Here is an 18,044-nt window from a genome sequence, read left to right on the forward strand (position 1 = left end):
CAAATGCTGCTAGATCTCATATTACGTTCCCCCCTCCCCCACCCACCAATGCTGCCAGATAGTGGGTCCCTCCTCAATTGCTGCCAGACCCCATAATTATACCCCCTATGCTGATAAACCCCAGTGCTGCCAAAACTCATAATCATCCCCATGTTCCTACATCCCACCTGAGTGTTCCAAGACCCGATGTTGTATTGAAGTGCTGCAAAACCTCAGCACTTGCTATTGCCACCTTAGGGTACTGACAGACCACACACTCCAGCCTTCTCCACCCCACCTGTTTAGTGTTCCTAATTACTATCTCTCCCTACTACACCCAGCTGCACGAATGGTCCCAAGCTCTAGATCCCATCTCCCATGAGTATTCATAGACATGATGTGGAGATGCCGGTGATGGACTGGGGTTGACAATTGTAAACAATTTTACAACACCAAGTTATAGTCCAGCAATTTTATTTTAAATTCACAAGCTTTCGGAGGCTTCCTCCTTCGTCAGGTAAATGTTCAGGAGCTCCTTGAAGTCTACGCATTTATACATCACAGAACAATACATGGTGTTTACAGAATGCCCCTGCAACTGCCCGTTGCCAAGGCAATCACCGTGTTCAGACAGAGAGGTGTCACCTGCAGAACCCCCGAATACACATTCAACAAAAAAACAAACAGGAAAAAAAAACAGAGAGGCAGAAACATCCGGAAGGCAGAGAAAGCCAGCAGATGACCCATTATATTAAAAACAGATAACATTTGTTCACTGGTGGGGTAACGTGTAGCGTGACATGAACCCAAGATCCCGGTTGAGGCCGTCCTCATGGGTGCGGAACTTGGCTATCAATTTCTGCTCGACGATTTTGCGTTGTCGTGTGTCTCGAAGGCCGCCTTGGAGTACGCTTACCCGAAGGTCGGTGGATGAATGTCCATGACTGCTGAAGTGTTCCCCGACTGGGAGGGAACCCTCCTGTTTGGCGATTGTTGCGCGGTGTCCGTTCATCCGTTGTCGCAGCGTCTGCATGGTCTCGCCAATGTACCATGCTCTGGGGCATCCTTTCCTGCAACGTATGAGGTAGACAACGTTGGCCGAGTCACAGGAGTATGAACCATGTACCTGGTGGGTGGTGTCCTCTCGTGTGATGGTGGTATCTGTGTCGATGATCTGGCATGTCTTGCAGAGGTTACCGTGGCAGGGTTGTGTGGTGTCGTGGACGCTGTTCTCTTGAAAGCTAGGTAATTTGCTGCGAACGATGGTCTGTTTGAGGTTGGGTGGCTGTTTAAAGGCGAGTAGTGGAGGTGTGGGGATGGCCATAGTGAGGTGTTTGTCCTCATTGATGACATGTTGAAGGCTGCGGAGAACATGGCGTAGTTTCTCCGCTCCGGGGAAGTACTGGACGACAAAGGGTACTCTGTTGGTTGCGTCCCATGTTGGTCTCCTGAGGAGGTCTATGCGATTTTTTGCTGTGGCCCGTCGGAACTGTCGATCGATGAGTCGAGCGTCATATCCCGTTCTTACTAGGGCGTCTTTCAGCGTCTGTAGGTGTCCATCGCGGTCCTCCTCGTCTGAGCAGACCCTGTGTATTCGCAGGGCCTGTCCATAGGGGATGGCCTCTTTGACGTGGTTAGGGTGGAAGCTGGAAAAGTGGAGCATCGTGAGGTTGTCCGTGGGCTTGCGGTAGAGTGAGGTGCTGAGGTGCCCGTCTTTGATGGAGATTCGTGTGTCCAAGAAAGAAACTGATTCTGAGGAGTAGTCCATGGTGAGCTTGATGGTGGGATGGAACTTGTTGATGTTATCGTGTAGTCTCTTTAGTGATTCCTTGCCGTGGGTCCATAGAAAGAAAATGTCGTCGATGTATCTGGTGTATAGTGTTGGTTGGAGGTCTTGTGCAGTGAAGAAGTCCTGCTCGAACTTGTGCATGAAAATGTTGGCGTATTGGGGTGCGAATTTGGTCCCCATGGCTGTTCCGTGTGTTTGGGTAAAGAACTGGTTATCGAAGGTGAAGACATTGTGATCCAGGATGAAGCGGATGAGTTGTAGGATGGCTTCCGGAGATTGGCTGTTGTTGGTGTTGAGTATTGATGCTGTCGCAGCGATGCCGTCATCGTGGGGGATACTGGTGTATAGTGCCGAGACGTCCATCGTGGTGAGAAGTGTTCCTGGTTCAACTGGTCCGTGGGTACTGAGTTTTTGTAGGAAGTCTGTAGTGTCGCGACAGAAGCTGGGGGTTCCCTGTACGATGGGTTTCAGGATGCCCTCGACGTATCCAGAGAGGTTCTCACACAGGGTTCCGTTGCCTGATACGATGGGACGTCCGGGTGTGTTGGCTTTGTGTATCTTTGGGAGGCAGTAGAAGTCTCCCACGCGGGGATCACGTGGGATGAGAGTGCGTAGGATGCTTTGAAGGTCTGGATCGAAGGTCTTGATCAGTTTGTTGAGCTGGTGGGTGTGTTCTTTGGTCGGATCTGCGGGTAACCGTCTGTAGTGTTCCTGGTTGTCCAGTTGTCGGTATGCTTCTTTGCAATAGTCTGTTCTGTTCTGTATGACTATGGCTCCTCCTTTGTCCGCTGGTTTGATGACGATGTTGCGGTTGGTCTTGAGAGCGTTGATGGCGTTGCGTTGTGCTCGGGTGATATTCTGGACTGTCTTCTGAGTGCGGCTGATGAATCTGGCATTGACGCATTTCCTGACAGCTTGAGCATACATGTCCAGCTGAGGGCAGCGACCCTCCGGAGGAGTCCAGTTTGACTCTTTCCTCTTCGGTTGCTGTACCGCGGAAGCTTGAGAAACTCGGCATCACCACCAGCAACGACCAAGCTTCCCCTGGTACCACGGTTGCAACCACAGGGAAGTCTATTGTCAATTTATCCGACCACACCCTTCAAGCAGACGAAATCGAAGTTCTCAGCCGAGGGCTCAATTTCTGCCCCACTACCAAAATGGATCCCACTAGTCTCGCGGCGGACACAGAGGAATTCATCAGGAGAATGAGGCTCCGGGAATTCTACCACAAACCCCAAGATTTCAGCAGCGAACCCAATGAGACAATCGACGATCCGGAACAGCAGACAGAGGGATCCGCGGTACAGCAACCGAAGAGGAAAGAGTCAAACTGGACTCCTCCGGAGGGTCGCTGCCCTCAGCTGGACATGTATGCTCAAGCTGTCAGGAAATGCGTCAATGCCAGATTCATCAGCCGCACTCAGAAGACAGTCCAGAATATCACCCGAGCACAACGCAACGCCATCAACGCTCTCAAGACCAACCGCAACATCGTCATCAAACCAGCGGACAAAGGAGGAGCCATAGTCATACAGAACAGAACAGACTATTGCAAAGAAGCATACCGACAACTGGACAACCAGGAACACTACAGACGGTTACCCGCAGATCCGACCAAAGAACACACCCACCAGCTCAACAAACTGATCAAGACCTTCGATCCAGACCTTCAAAGCATCCTACGCACTCTCATCCCACGTGATCCCCGCGTGGGAGACTTCTACTGCCTCCCAAAGATACACAAAGCCAACACACCCGGACGTCCCATCGTATCAGGCAACGGAACCCTGTGTGAGAACCTCTCTGGATACATCGAGGGCATCCTGAAACCCATCGTACAGGGAACCCCCAGCTTCTGTCGCGACACTACAGACTTCCTACAAAAACTCAGTACCCACGGACCAGTTGAACCAGGAACACTTCTCACCACGATGGACGTCTCGGCACTATACACCAGTATCCCCCACGATGACGGCATCGCTGCGACAGCATCAATACTCAACACCAACAACAGCCAATCTCCGGAAGCCATCCTACAACTCATCCGCTTCATCCTGGATCACAATGTCTTCACCTTCGATAACCAGTTCTTTACCCAAACACACGGAACAGCCATGGGGACCAAATTCGCACCCCAATACGCCAACATTTTCATGCACAAGTTCGAGCAGGACTTCTTCACTGCACAAGACCTCCAACCAACACTATACACCAGATACATCGACGACATTTTCTTTCTATGGACCCACGGCAAGGAATCACTAAAGAGACTACACGATAACATCAACAAGTTCCATCCCACCATCAAGCTCACCATGGACTACTCCTCAGAATCAGTTTCTTTCTTGGACACACGAATCTCCATCAAAGACGGGCACCTCAGCACCTCACTCTACCGCAAGCCCACGGACAACCTCACGATGCTCCACTTTTCCAGCTTCCACCCTAACCACGTCAAAGAGGCCATCCCCTATGGACAGGCCCTGCGAATACACAGGGTCTGCTCAGACGAGGAGGACCGCGATGGACACCTACAGACGCTGAAAGACGCCCTAGTAAGAACGGGATATGACGCTCGACTCATCGATCGACAGTTCCGACGGGCCACAGCAAAAAATCGCATAGACCTCCTCAGGAGACCAACATGGGACGCAACCAACAGAGTACCCTTTGTCGTCCAGTACTTCCCCGGAGCGGAGAAACTACGCCATGTTCTCCGCAGCCTTCAACATGTCATCAATGAGGACAAACACCTCACTATGGCCATCCCCACACCTCCACTACTCGCCTTTAAACAGCCACCCAACCTCAAACAGACCATCGTTCGCAGCAAATTACCTAGCTTTCAAGAGAACAGCGTCCACGACACCACACAACCCTGCCACGGTAACCTCTGCAAGACATGCCAGATCATCGACACAGATACCACCATCACACGAGAGGACACCACCCACCAGGTACATGGTTCATACTCCTGTGACTCGGCCAACGTTGTCTACCTCATACGTTGCAGGAAAGGATGCCCCAGAGCATGGTACATTGGCGAGACCATGCAGACGCTGCGACAACGGATGAACGGACACCGCGCAACAATCGCCAAACAGGAGGGTTCCCTCCCAGTCGGGGAACACTTCAGCAGTCATGGACATTCATCCACCGACCTTCGGGTAAGCGTACTCCAAGGCGGCCTTCGAGACACACGACAACGCAAAATCGTCGAGCAGAAATTGATAGCCAAGTTCCGCACCCATGAGGACGGCCTCAACCGGGATCTTGGGTTCATGTCACGCTACACGTTACCCCACCAGTGAACAAATGTTATCTGTTTTTAATATAATGGGTCATTTGCTGGCTTTCTCTGCCTTCCGGATGTTTCTGCCTCTCTCTGTTTTTTTTTCCTGTTTGTTTTTTTGTTGAATGTGTATTCGGGGGTTCTGCAGGTGACACCTCTCTGTCTGAACACGGTGATTGCCTTGGCAACGGGCAGTTGCAGGGGCATTCTGTAAACACCATGTATTGTTCTGTGATGTATAAATGCGTAGACTTCAAGGAGCTCCTGAACATTTACCTGACGAAGGAGGAAGCCTCCGAAAGCTTGTGAATTTAAAATAAAATTGCTGGACTATAACTTGGTGTTGTAAAATTGTTTACAATATTCATAGACAGTAACACTCCTTTTTCTCAACTCCCTCCTGGACCCTGGTCTTCTGCACCTACTGCCTGCCACATGCCAACCCCAGACCCATTAATTATACCTTATACTGGTCCTTCGCAGCTTGAGTCTTTAGCTCTACACTTTCTCTCTTATTTTCACATTTTCCACAACGCCTGGACAACCTCTCACTGCTTCATTCCTGGTACTTACCTCCAACCTGGTACACATTGCCTCCCATCTTGCTTATTCAGTTACTGTGAATCAGTGGCCCTGATAATGCATTGTACCTTGCATAGCATAACACTCTTATTGCTTTAAAATAGTGTAACCTCTGACTCATTATGAGCAACTCACTGCATTGCCACTAATATTTAACTATAGCTTCCAGATGAGTTCAGTTCTGTAACAAAGGTTATGAATTGAACATGATTGACTGATTATATAAACTGGGCCCAGAAAAACTGGAAATGTGGCTGCACTTCTAAATTGGACTAATGTATATTAATGATGTCAGGAAGTTTAAGTTGCCACTTTGATTATGAACTGACAGATGAGATATAGTTTTCATCAGTTTGGCATTAATATTCACTGTGGCATGGCACACAAATCACTTTTACTAACTAAGATGTAAAAATTAGGAAAACAGAACATTGGTAATGAGTTCGTATATTCTCAGTGGGCTTGAAAATTGCTTAACTTAGCTGCAACTTTAACAAAATACTAATAGATCTCTTGTGACATTGGTCACATTTAATCTAAAATCATACATACAGCTTTAGTGGTCCTGCTACAGTGTAAATTTGATAGTGATTTTCCTGTCAATATCACATATAGCATATTCATCTAAACAATATATCATTTGACTGATTTGAGGCAAAAAATATTACGACCATCTTGATACAGGAAGATAAAGACCTCACAGATACCTTGTATATCACTTCACAAAACTTGCTTAAGGTGCAGAGTAACTTTATTCGTTCTTCTCTTCCGCAAGCTTCTTACTCCTATTTGTTTAGATACCAATTTTTTTCGCCTTAATTAACATGGCGAATTTGCAGTTTTTCCTTAAGTCGCAGGTACTTTATTTATTTATTCCTCCTCCCTTACTCCTCAAAACCCTGCTGCTTTTACTCAGTTATTTCATGATTGGAATAGATGAGGAAAGCCTCTGACCTATCTTAGCTCATACATCCAAAAACTCCCTACAGTCACCCCATCACCTCATGACACCCAATTGTTTCTAAAACAATTCTATTTTGCCAGCATTACCTGACTCTGACATTCATTCCACATGTTGATCATTCTTTGAATGAAGAACTTCTTGACATGAAGATTTCCCCCCCCCACCCCACTTTTGCAGCCAAAGATTAAATTTTATTTATTTCTGAACTTGTTGTTAGTGCTGCCCAGGGAGGTTTTTCCCACTGTTGAAGCTCCAGTGCCCAGCATCTGAATGTTTTCTATGGTTTATGGTTATGACTGAAGCCACAGAGTTTGAGGTCAGCGTCGAAGTGCCTCAAAAATATCTCTCTGTGGTCCCAGCATAATCATAACCTTCCCTTAGTGGCACAAAGAACTTCAAGGCTGAAAATCCTTGGACTCACTCCGCCAGCGCAAGTGTGGCAGAGCGGCAATCTGGCTACGTCCATGACCTCCAATTGTGATGCTGTTGGAGTATCTGGGGTCAGGGCGGGGTGAGCTACATTAAATATTTTTGACAGGCACCCATACCATTATGGGCACAACTTGGGTGTCCACCATGCGGCTGCGTGGGGGGGACAGGAGATGTGTCTGACATTTGGAAAAAAAGTTGGAAATCTGCTCTCTTTATAAGCGAGCCAATTCCATTGATGTTGCCTGCAATATTCTGGTGTGTCCAGGTTGATACATCTTGGTAGGTCCCACTTGCTCACTTCCATGGATCTGAATGCCAGTATCTTTCCAGCTGGGAAACCAGGAAGCAAGAACCATGGGGATTTCAGTGGGCTGGCCATTCCGCTGTCCCGCCTTCTTCCAGACACCATGGGCTTTTATGGGCCAGATAGAACTACTGCCCACCTCAGGTCCTTGTAGGAATTCCCTTCAGTTCCTCTTTTGAGTGATGTTTTCAGGTAACACCCAATTTTCCACACTTTTCACTGCTCTCTTGGCAGTTTTACGTCAAGAGTGTTCCCTGAGGAAATTCAGGATCCTCATCCAAAACAACATTGTTAACAGAATTTTTATTAAACAGCTTAAGTTATATAAATGCTGAATTAAAAAAAAATTTTGGTGGTATTTTCTGCTATTAGCATCTCGCTCCTATTTGTAGATTTTTTTTGTCTGGTTGTCATGGGACATAAGCGGCAATGGTGCATTCTACATATTATAGTTTCAAAAGAACACATTGAAAACTGCTATTACCATGATACAGTTCTGTCACACATAAAGAATTTATCCAAGTTGCTCGAACTCCCAGTCCTTTTCTACCATGTTGCCATGAAGTGGCCTGTTGTGATGTACACTGGGTGTGGTAATTTCACACACACACACACACACACACACACACACAAATTGTCCACAGCAGCTGGATTTTCCAATGCCCAAGATCCAGGTGAAATTTCCAACTCAAGTCCCAGTTCCAGGCTGGCAGAAGAACAGGCATATGTGTGTGTAGGAGGTTTGTTGTGGGGGGGGGGGTAATTTCTCACAGGCATTTCTGACACTAAATAACCAATTTTAAAGGGTAAATTAATGAATTAAAAGAATTGTGTCATTTTTTATGTCATGTTTATAGGTCCCCTATCAATATGTTGGACAGAGAATAAATCAGGAAAATGGAGGAGCACGTAACAAGGGTAATGCAATCCAGGACAAAGCTGCCCGCTTGATTGGCACCCCATCCACCACCCGAAACATTCACTCCCTTCACCACCGGCGCACTTGGCTGCAGTGTGCACCATCCACAGGATGCACTGCAGCAAGTCGCCAAGGCTTCTTCGACAGCACCTCCCAAACCCGCGACCTCTCCCACCTAGAAGGACAAGAGCAGCAGGCACATGGGAACAACACCACCTGAACGTTCCCCTCCAAGTCACACACTATCCCGACTTGGAAATATATCGCCGTTCCTTCATCGTTGCTGGGTCAAAATCCTGGAACTCCGCCAGGACCACTCGGCTCCAGACCTCATTACAGCCTTGGTCCAAACATGGACAAAAGAGCTGAATTCCAGAGGTGAGGTGAGAGTGACTGCCCTTGACATCAAGGCAGCATTTGACCGAGTGTGGAACTAAGGAGCCCGAGTAAAATTGATGTCAATGGGAATCAGGGGGAAAACTCTCCAGTGGCTGGAGTCATACCTAGCACAAAGGAAGATGGTAGTGGTTGTTCGAGGCCAATCATCTCAGCCCCAGGACATTGCTGCAGGAGTTCCTCAGGGCAGTGTCCTAGGCCCAACCATCTTCAGCTGCTTCATCAATGACCTTCCCTCCATCATAAGGTCAGAAATGGGGATGTTCGCTGATGATTGCACAGTGTTCAGTTCCATTCGCAACCCCTCAGATAATGAAGCAGTCCGAGCCCGCATGCAGCAAGACCTGGACAACATCCAGGCTTGGGCTGATAAATGGCAAGTAACATTCGCGCCAGACAAGTGCCAGGCAATGACCATCTCCAACAAGAGAGAGTCTAACCACCTCCCCTTAACATTCAATGGCATTACCATCACTGAATCCCCCACCATCAATATCCTGGTGGTCACCATTTACCAGAAACTTAACTGGATCAGCCACATAAATACTGTGGCTACAAGAGCAGGTCAGAGGCTGGGTATTCTGCGGTGAGTGACTCATCACCTCACTCCCCAAAGCCTTTCCACCATCTACAAGGCACAAGTCAGGAGCGTGATGGAATACTCTCCACTTGCCTGGATGAGTGTAGCTCCAACAACACTCAAGAAGCTCGACACCATCCAGGACAAAGCAGCCCACTTGATTGGCACCCCATCCACCACCCTAAACATTCACTCCCTTCACCACCGGCACACAGTGGCTGCAGTGTGTACCATCCACAGGATGCACTGCAGCAACTCGCCAAGGCTTCTTCGACAGCACCTCCCAAACCCGCGACCTCTACCATCTAAAAGGACAAGGGCAGCAGGCACATGGGAACAACACCACCTGCACGTTCCCCTCCAAGTCACACACTATCCCGACTTGGAAATATATCGCCGTTCCTTCATCGTCGCTGGGTCAAAATCCTGGAACTCCCTTCCTAACAGCACTGTGGGAGAACCTTCACCACACGGACTGCAGTGGTTCAAGAAGGCGGCTCACCACCACCTTCTCAAGGACAATTAGGGATGGGCAATAAATGTTGGCCTCGCCAGCGGTGCCCACATCCCATGAACGAATAAAAAAAATGTAGGGGACTTTAATCTTCATATAGACTGGCAAACCAAATTGGCAAAGGTAGTTTCCTGATTTATACTCTGTCCAACACTATAGCTACTGTTAGGGAGCCTATAAACTACTCCCACTGTGTTTCCTTAGCTCCACCCATACTGATTCTACATCCTGATTTTCTGAGCTAAGATCCTTTCTTTGTCTTTATCTCATCCTTTATCACCCTGCAACCACATCTCAGTAATGGCTACTAGATCAAACCCATTTACCTCTATTTGTGCCATTAATTCATCTATCTTGTTATGAATGCCCTCTTACCTTTGTTAAACTCGGTCCCTTCCTGACACACTCTGCTTGTTTTTACCCAAATCGCTACTCTGCTCCACAGCCTTGACTTTTCTCTTTAGACTTATAAATTTACCCTTACCGCAACCCTTCCCCCCCAGTGAAGTGAAGAAATTAGGAAGGCAAACAATACGTTAGCCTTTATTGCAAGGTGGTTGGTGTATAAGAGTAAGGAAGCCTTGCTACAATAGGGCTCTGGTGAGACCACATCTGGAGTGCTGTGTACAGTTTTGGTCTCCTTACCTAAGGAAGGATATACTTGCCATAGAGGGGGTGCAATGAAGGTCTATTAGATTGATTCCTGGGATGACAGGGTTGTCCAATGAGGAGAGATTGAGTAGGAGAGGCCTATGTTCTCAGGGGTTTAGAAGACTGAGAGGTGATCTCATTGAAAAGTATAAAATTCTTAGAGGCTTGAAAGGGTAGGTGCTGAGAGGATGTTTGCCCTGGCTGGAGAGTCTAGAACTAGGGGTCATAGTCTCAAGATAAGGGGTCGGCCATTTAGGAGCGAGAGGAGGAAACATTTCTTCACTCAGAGGGTTGTGAATCTTTGGAATTCTCTACCCTAGAGGGCTGTGGATGTTCAGTCATTGAGTACATTCAAGATTGAGAGAGAGAGATTTTTGGACACAAAGGGAATCAAGGGATATGGGGATAGGGCAGGAAAGTGGAGTTGAGTTAGAAGATTAGTTATGATCTGATTGAATGGCGGAGCAGGCTCGAGGGGCCATATGGCCTACTCCTGCTCCTATTTCTTATGTTCTTATGTAAGTTTTAGCTGTGTATACTGACCCGAGTGAAGAAGTAAAATGGCAACCACAATAGTGTGAAGAAACTATAGGAGTTTGAATTCATTATCATTTTTAAAAATGTCATAAATGTAAACCATCTGAATCAAAGTATAAATAGCGCCATCCCAGGCCCTTGGTTCAGTGCCAGGTTAAAACCTGTATAAATGCAGTGTAAGTGAATCAGCATGGCTATAAATCCAAGCTGTTGTTACCAGGTTAACAGCAGGAATTAAAGTGCTACACATAGCACATTAGATAAGTGGTAGGATCGGGGAAGAAGTGAAGTTTGAGGCCGGCTAGAACAGCATTGGAATAGTTGAGTCTGGAGGTGATAAAAACATGGATGAGAGTTTCAGATGCAATTGTTTAATTTTTAAAAAACGTTAAATATTTTACCACGGTTTTCATTGGTTTTAGGAATGAATATCACTCACTAATATTACCCTCGTGCTATGCAGCAGTTCTCCTACCACTTGAAAAATTGTTGCTTTCATATCCTGGAGTAAAGTTTTACCCCATGACACCGGTAAATTTTACTTTTATATGAATAGAGCTTTCAAGATGCCATTCAGAAGCAGCAGAGAGGTGTCCCCAACACAATTGATGTTCTAAGTTGAAGAGGTCATCAGTGTTCCTCATAGCCATATAGTCCTGTACATCTATACGGAAAGTGCAAACACAGATCCACTCCATTTAATAAGCTTGACAGGATTTCAATCAGTGGAATGCTGTTTAATTAATTATCGCACTATAGTCTTCATTCAAGAAGAATAATATTATGGTTTAATACAAGAAATGTTTCATGCAATAGAAAAGCTGTAAGGGTCAAAATTATGAGAAATTGAATACAAAACTAAAATGAGGATTACAATTATTAGGGAAGGATAACAATCAAGGCACTAAAATAATAGACAGTAGTCAATGCATAACTGTCTCTGTTCATTGATGTCACTGCCTGTTACAGCATCAGCTGAGGGATTGTAAGCAGACAATGTCTTCATTATAACAGATGGGACAGTCATGATTGTTCTGAATTCCAGCAAAATAATACAATAGACTCCCTCTGTAATGTTGGTTTAGGAGCCATACACAGCACATCATACACAGCTATATTTCTATCAGTGCCCAATTGAGCAGCCACTATACTCCAGTTTAGTATGGATAAGCCAGTGGTTTTCTGATGCCTATTTTAGTCATTTCTTCTGAGTTCATGACTTAGGGAAGATGATTTTAGAGCTTGCTGAGCATGGTAATTTTCAGCAAATAGTCCTTATTTTCTTTGGCAGTTGCATATTGATCCCTGTGGTCAGCACCTAAGCTGAAGTTCTGTTTTCCTCACTTGAGATAACTTATTGATACTGTCTGTATTCTATGAATGTCTTTTTATCTTTAACATAATGGTTTTCAAATTTGGATCCACAAATAGTTCTCAGAGACTCCACAAGGTCAACATTTTCCACATTATAAGTATAAATTCAAAAAATTGGACAAACTCATTATTGATCCTGCATGTGTGCATGACTGCATGAATACACTTAATGTTGACTCTGTTTTGTCTAAATATGAACCAATAGGACAGTATCCAAGGGGTGAGGCATTATTTTGAAGTGAAAATATGAAGGGCACAGTGATGGCACAGTGATGGCGTGTAAGACAGAATATATTTTCATTGGTTCCTTTTCTGTGGTATGCTTTTGCTTGTAGGGTTGCTAACATGTTATCCATCGTTGCCCGCTGCCACTCTTATTCTTGCTATTGGGAATCTCTTGCTATATATATCTTTCTCTAATGTACCATGCAATAATGTTTTCAAAATCAATTTTCTAGAAATTGCAGTTGTTTTTTTTAAAAAAACATAGTTTATTAGAAAGAAAGTGAGATGTAATCATATGTTTAAAGAGATCCATATAGTGGCTGGAGATGGGATTGATATAAAAACACCATTGCCTGGAATTTCCATGGGCGTTCTTCTGACCTCCTGCTGTCACTTCAGCGGAAGATCACCAAAAATTCCAGAGAATTGGAGTAAATGGCCATTTATGTTAGTTGATCTTCGGGTGATTGGAGAACCCTCGCAGAAATTATACCCATATGGGCTCTGAGACGGAAGCTGACATTTTGGACTAAAACTTGAGACATTCTGCACACAATCTCCTGGGCCTTTTTGTTAAAATAAGAGTACAAATCATTAACATGAACTTATGCCCACCCACCTCATGCTATGCAGGGCCCAGTTTTCCATATTGCAGAGTGGCACAGAAAAGATCCTGGGTGCTAAATTGGGCCATCTAGCGCCCATTGTTTCGGCACTACGCAGCCTCCCAGAGATCCAAGATGGCGTCTTGGCTGCGCACACACGTTTCCAGTGTGACATGCACCGGATACCAACTTGGTATAGGTATCAGCGCATGCGCAAATACCGAATGCCGGAAGCATGTAAAGTAGGGAGAAAATGTGTACCATCAGTGTGCAATGCTGATTTAAAGTGATTGACACCATTTTGGACCTTGACGCTCAACTCAATGCACAGTCTTAACCATGAACACCTGAACGTGTCTTAAAGTGCCTGGAGGACCCCCCACCATTTAAAGGAACCATGCAGGATTTACAGGTTAGTTGCTGGATTATTACCTCTGGCTGCTGGTGGAATAGGAAGAGTTTTTTGAAGCTGACAGTTGCTGGAGTACATTTGAGAGTGGTTTGGCAGGTACTGCCTTATGGTTTGGAAAGTTACAACTGTGGTTGAACAACATTCCTCACAACTATGGGTGGTCTGCTAGGGCTCCCGCTGGGTATTGAGCACGACTAGGAGCAGGCAGAGAGGCCACGCATAGCAGGTCAAGCTGCAAGGAGAGGGAGGATGAGGAGGCGCAGGGCACTGAGCAGGAGGCCCTACCCAATGAGAGCCTTCCGGGACCAATTCTCTTACCTCAACATGACCGGGGAGGATTGTATCTGACACCTGAGGTTCACCAAGGAAGCAGTGACAGGGATCTATCAACTGGTGCGGCCACAACTGCATCCTCACAGCAGGGCGACGACAGCATTGGTTGTGGCTGTGAAGGTCACCGTGGCGCTGAATTTCTATGGCTCAGGAGCATTTCAGGACTCTGCTGGTGACATGTGCAACATCTCGCAGTGTGCAGTGCACTGCTGCATAAGAGAGGTCACAGACGCACTGTGCAAGATGAGGAACAGGTTCATCACCTTCCCTATTGACAGAGATAAGCAGAACGAGCGAGCATGGGGGTTCACTTGCATTGCTGGATTCCCCATGGTGCAGGGTGCATTGCCCTGCGTGCCCTGCATATCAACTTGGCCGTCTTCATCAGTCGAAGGGGCTTCCACTCCCTGAACGTGCAGCTGGTGTGTGACCACACGAATTGCATCATAGAGGTCGATGCCTGCTACCCTGGGAGCAGCCTTTGTCATGCTGCAGTCCAACGTGCCAGCTATCTTTCACCTGCCTCGGCAAGTCAAAGGCTGGCTACTGGTCGACAAGGACTATCCCCTCACGCCGTGGCTCATGACTCCGGTCAGGAACCCACGCACACGTGCACAGCAGGCCTATAATGAGAGCCATGCTGCCACACGCAATGTCGCAGAGCACACCATAGGCCTCCTCAAACTACACTTCCGCTGCCTGGACCGGTCTGGAGGAGCCCTGCAGTACTCCCCTGAGCGGGTGGGCAGATTCATGGTGGTCTGTTGCATGCTGCACAACCTCGCCATCATAAGGGACCAGCCTTTGCCACCAATGATTGGAGAAGAACCTGAGCCTGAGGTGGAGGAGGAGGAGGAAGAGGCTGAGGAGGAGGGGGTGGAGCCAGAGGAGGAAGTGGAGGAAGACGCAAGGGTGCAACAGGTATCACACATCTTGTCTGCAAGGGCTCTGTGTGCTCGCCTGATCCGTGTCCGCTATCAATAATGTCAGCTACATTCCCCAACTCACCAACGGTTCTACGCTCCCCACCTTTCCGCTCCCACAAGACCAACAAATCGCCCTCCATCTGATTTCCCGCTCAGCTCATTGCACAAATAAAAACCATCACCAAATGCAAATTCAACGTCACGTTTATCAATGAAGAAATAAAATTATGGAAACAAAACAGAACTTTTCACCCTTGTGCATTTCCTTAGTGCCTTTTGTTTGTGTGCCTTTACATATCCTAGTGCTCCTACGAGGTGCATCCCCAGTGGCTGGAGCATGGGTGGTGGGAGGCTGCTGACCCTCAATGGAGGAGCGTGCAGATGGCCTTGGAGGATGACCTCGAGCAGTTCTGGGCCAGGAGGTCCGGGCTTCAGAATACACCATCTCAGCATGGGCTGCAGCAGTCTGGCCTGGCTGGCCGATAGGCAACAACAGGGGCACTGGTGGAGTGGCAGGGCTGGGAGCAGGAATGCTGTCGTCGTGAGAGAGGACAGCAGGTCCGAGTGCCATGGCGCCACTGCCACTCTCCCAGGGCGATGTCTCAGCAATTCTGGTGATCGGCTGGAAAACGGATTGCTGGAGTGCTATAATGCCTTGGAAGCCCCGTTCCACAATGGTCCTCAGAGCCATGATAGCAGCAGTCTGAGCTGCCATTGCAGCAGTCTGCACAGCAATCGTAGTTTGCAGACCTTTGACCACATCGGTTTGTGCTGCACTGGAAACTGCAACATTGGTCATCAGACGCTGCATCACGGTGGGTTCCACAGGTGTGCTGATGGAGGTGACCACCCGTTCCATGTTGGAAAGGATGGGCTCCAAGCTCTACGCAAAGCCCTGTGCCAAGTTGGAGCTGGAGTTCTCCTTGCCCCTTCTCATTGTCCGCAGGCTTTCTGGCAGGTTTTCCAGTGCCCCAAGCATTTGTTGGTGTATGTCCATCAGCCGTCTTCTGTAGCCTGGCCCATCGAAATCCTCATCTGACTCCTCTGCAGCAGAACTAGTGAGTGACCACGCCCTCCGGCGAGCTGGCACCTGTGGTATCCGTTCCCCCCGCCCCGGCTCCTGCGCATTTGTGCTCGCTGTCTCACCATGTGCAGATCCCTCCTCTAACCTAACCGCTAAAGGACGCGCAGTGTCAGTCTCTGAGCTGGTGGATACGAGGTCAGATCGAGTGATAGTGTGCCTTCAGTGTCCTCCTCCTCCTCCTCCTCGCAGGGTGCCGTCACGTGTTCTTGGGTATCTGCAATGACAAAGGGAAACAGGTTGAATTGTGGAGTGGGGAGAGGAGCAAGTAAGACGTTCGTGCCGGCAGCATCTGCAGCACATGAGTCAGAAAAGATTATGGGAGGAGGGAGATGTGGGAAAGGAGAAGGAGCATTAGATATGCAGAGAACCCCTTCATCAGGACCTCCAGCGCAGCATGTGGTCACGGCTGCAGCGACGGCCCGCCCAATGATCAGGGGCACTGTCTCCTCTAGGGGGGTGAGGATGTATAAGCTTTCCCGTCCTCCCTCAGGTCCCTCCTGCTGACGACTGTTATGCGCCATCTGCTCCTGCAAGACAGAGGGCAGTGCGTCAGTGAGTATCCTGCAGGGTGTGTGGGTGATGTGCCTGTTATGGTCGAATAGCTGCCAGTGTGTGTGACCTGTGAGTGGTGGTTGCGTGGCCTGCAAGTTTGGTACTATGTGCGGGTGAGATGCAGCATGTCGAGTGCAGCATTGCATATGGATGGGCAGTGTTTGTTGGTGGGTGGGTGATAGGGGTTGTGATGAGTGGAGCAGTGGTGCAGTTGGTAGGATGTGCCACTTGACACTTGCATTCACTCACCTTGACCACTCGTGCCAAATCATTGAACTTCTTTTAGCAGTGCACCCACGTGCATGGTGCCATGCTCCTGGCATTCACTTCTTGGGCTACAGCCTGCCAATGCCTGCGGCGCTGAAGTCTGGAGAGTCTTCTGCCACCCTGCGGGTACATGTTGGCCCTGCTTTCGTCCACCCCCTCCACCAGGGCCTCCAGTGCATCATCGGAGAAGCTTGGGCCTGCTTTTGCGCCGGTCCTGCCATCCTTCTGGCTATCTTTCCCTCCTCCGAGTGGACTGAGCATGTCCTATTTAAAATGCGAAGATGGCCGTTAAGCAAAGTTTACAAATCATTTGGATAATATAATGGGACAGAAATTGCTTGGAAAATAATGGAGAGCTCAACACCACTCTCCGTTGTTAATGGCGAAATGGAGGAGCAAGTTCCGGTGTTCGCACATACGCGGAAATCCGGAAATTGCTCCTACTGGTTCACCGGCGACATGACAGCTTCGAATTAAAGGTATATCGCACACTGAAATCAGAGAAATCATTGAAAAAGCGATAACTTGCTCATCTGCCCAGCTGGAAAGTAACTAATATCACCTCAAAACAGGTACGCTTAAAAATACCAGGTCTAAACTAAATCTCAACAGTCTTAATGACTGCCAAACAACTAAAAATTAACTTTTAAAAATGTGGCGTCTCATTACTCCTCATTTTAATAGTTTTTGGTCATTAAAAATTTTTTTTTAAAATATCAATTTTTTTTTTTACTTTTCCGTTCTGTCTCTCATTTAATTCAAGGAATCTTACAACACCAGGTTATAATCCAACAGTTTTATTTGAAAATCACAAGCTTTCGGAGGCTTTCTCCTTCGTCAGGTGAGAAAGGTGACGAAGGAGAAAGCCTCCGAAAGCTTGTGATTTTCAAATAAAACAGTTGGACTATAACCTGGTGTTGTAAGATTCCTTACATTTGTCCACCCCAGTCCATCACCGGCATCTCCACATCATGGCTATTATTTAATTCAATTATTTCTTACCCGCTCTTTTTTCACTGTCTGTAACTGTTTTCATAGAATAGAATCATAGAAGTTTACAACATGGAAACAGGCCCTTCGGCCCAACATGTCCATGTCGCCCAGTTTATACCACTAAGCTAGTCCCAGTTGCCTGCACTTGGCCCATATCCCTCTATACCCATCTTACCCATGTAACTGTCCAAATGGTTTTTAAAAGACAAAATTGTACCCGCTTCTACTACTGCCTCTGGCAGCTCGTTCCAGACACTCACCACCCTTTGAGTGAAAAAATTGCCCCTCTGGACCCTTTTGTATCTCTCCCCTCTCACCTTAAATCTATGCC

Source organism: Heptranchias perlo, chromosome 10, assembly GCF_035084215.1.
Source record: "Heptranchias perlo isolate sHepPer1 chromosome 10, sHepPer1.hap1, whole genome shotgun sequence".
NCBI classification, from domain to species: Eukaryota; Metazoa; Chordata; class Chondrichthyes; order Hexanchiformes; family Hexanchidae; genus Heptranchias; species Heptranchias perlo.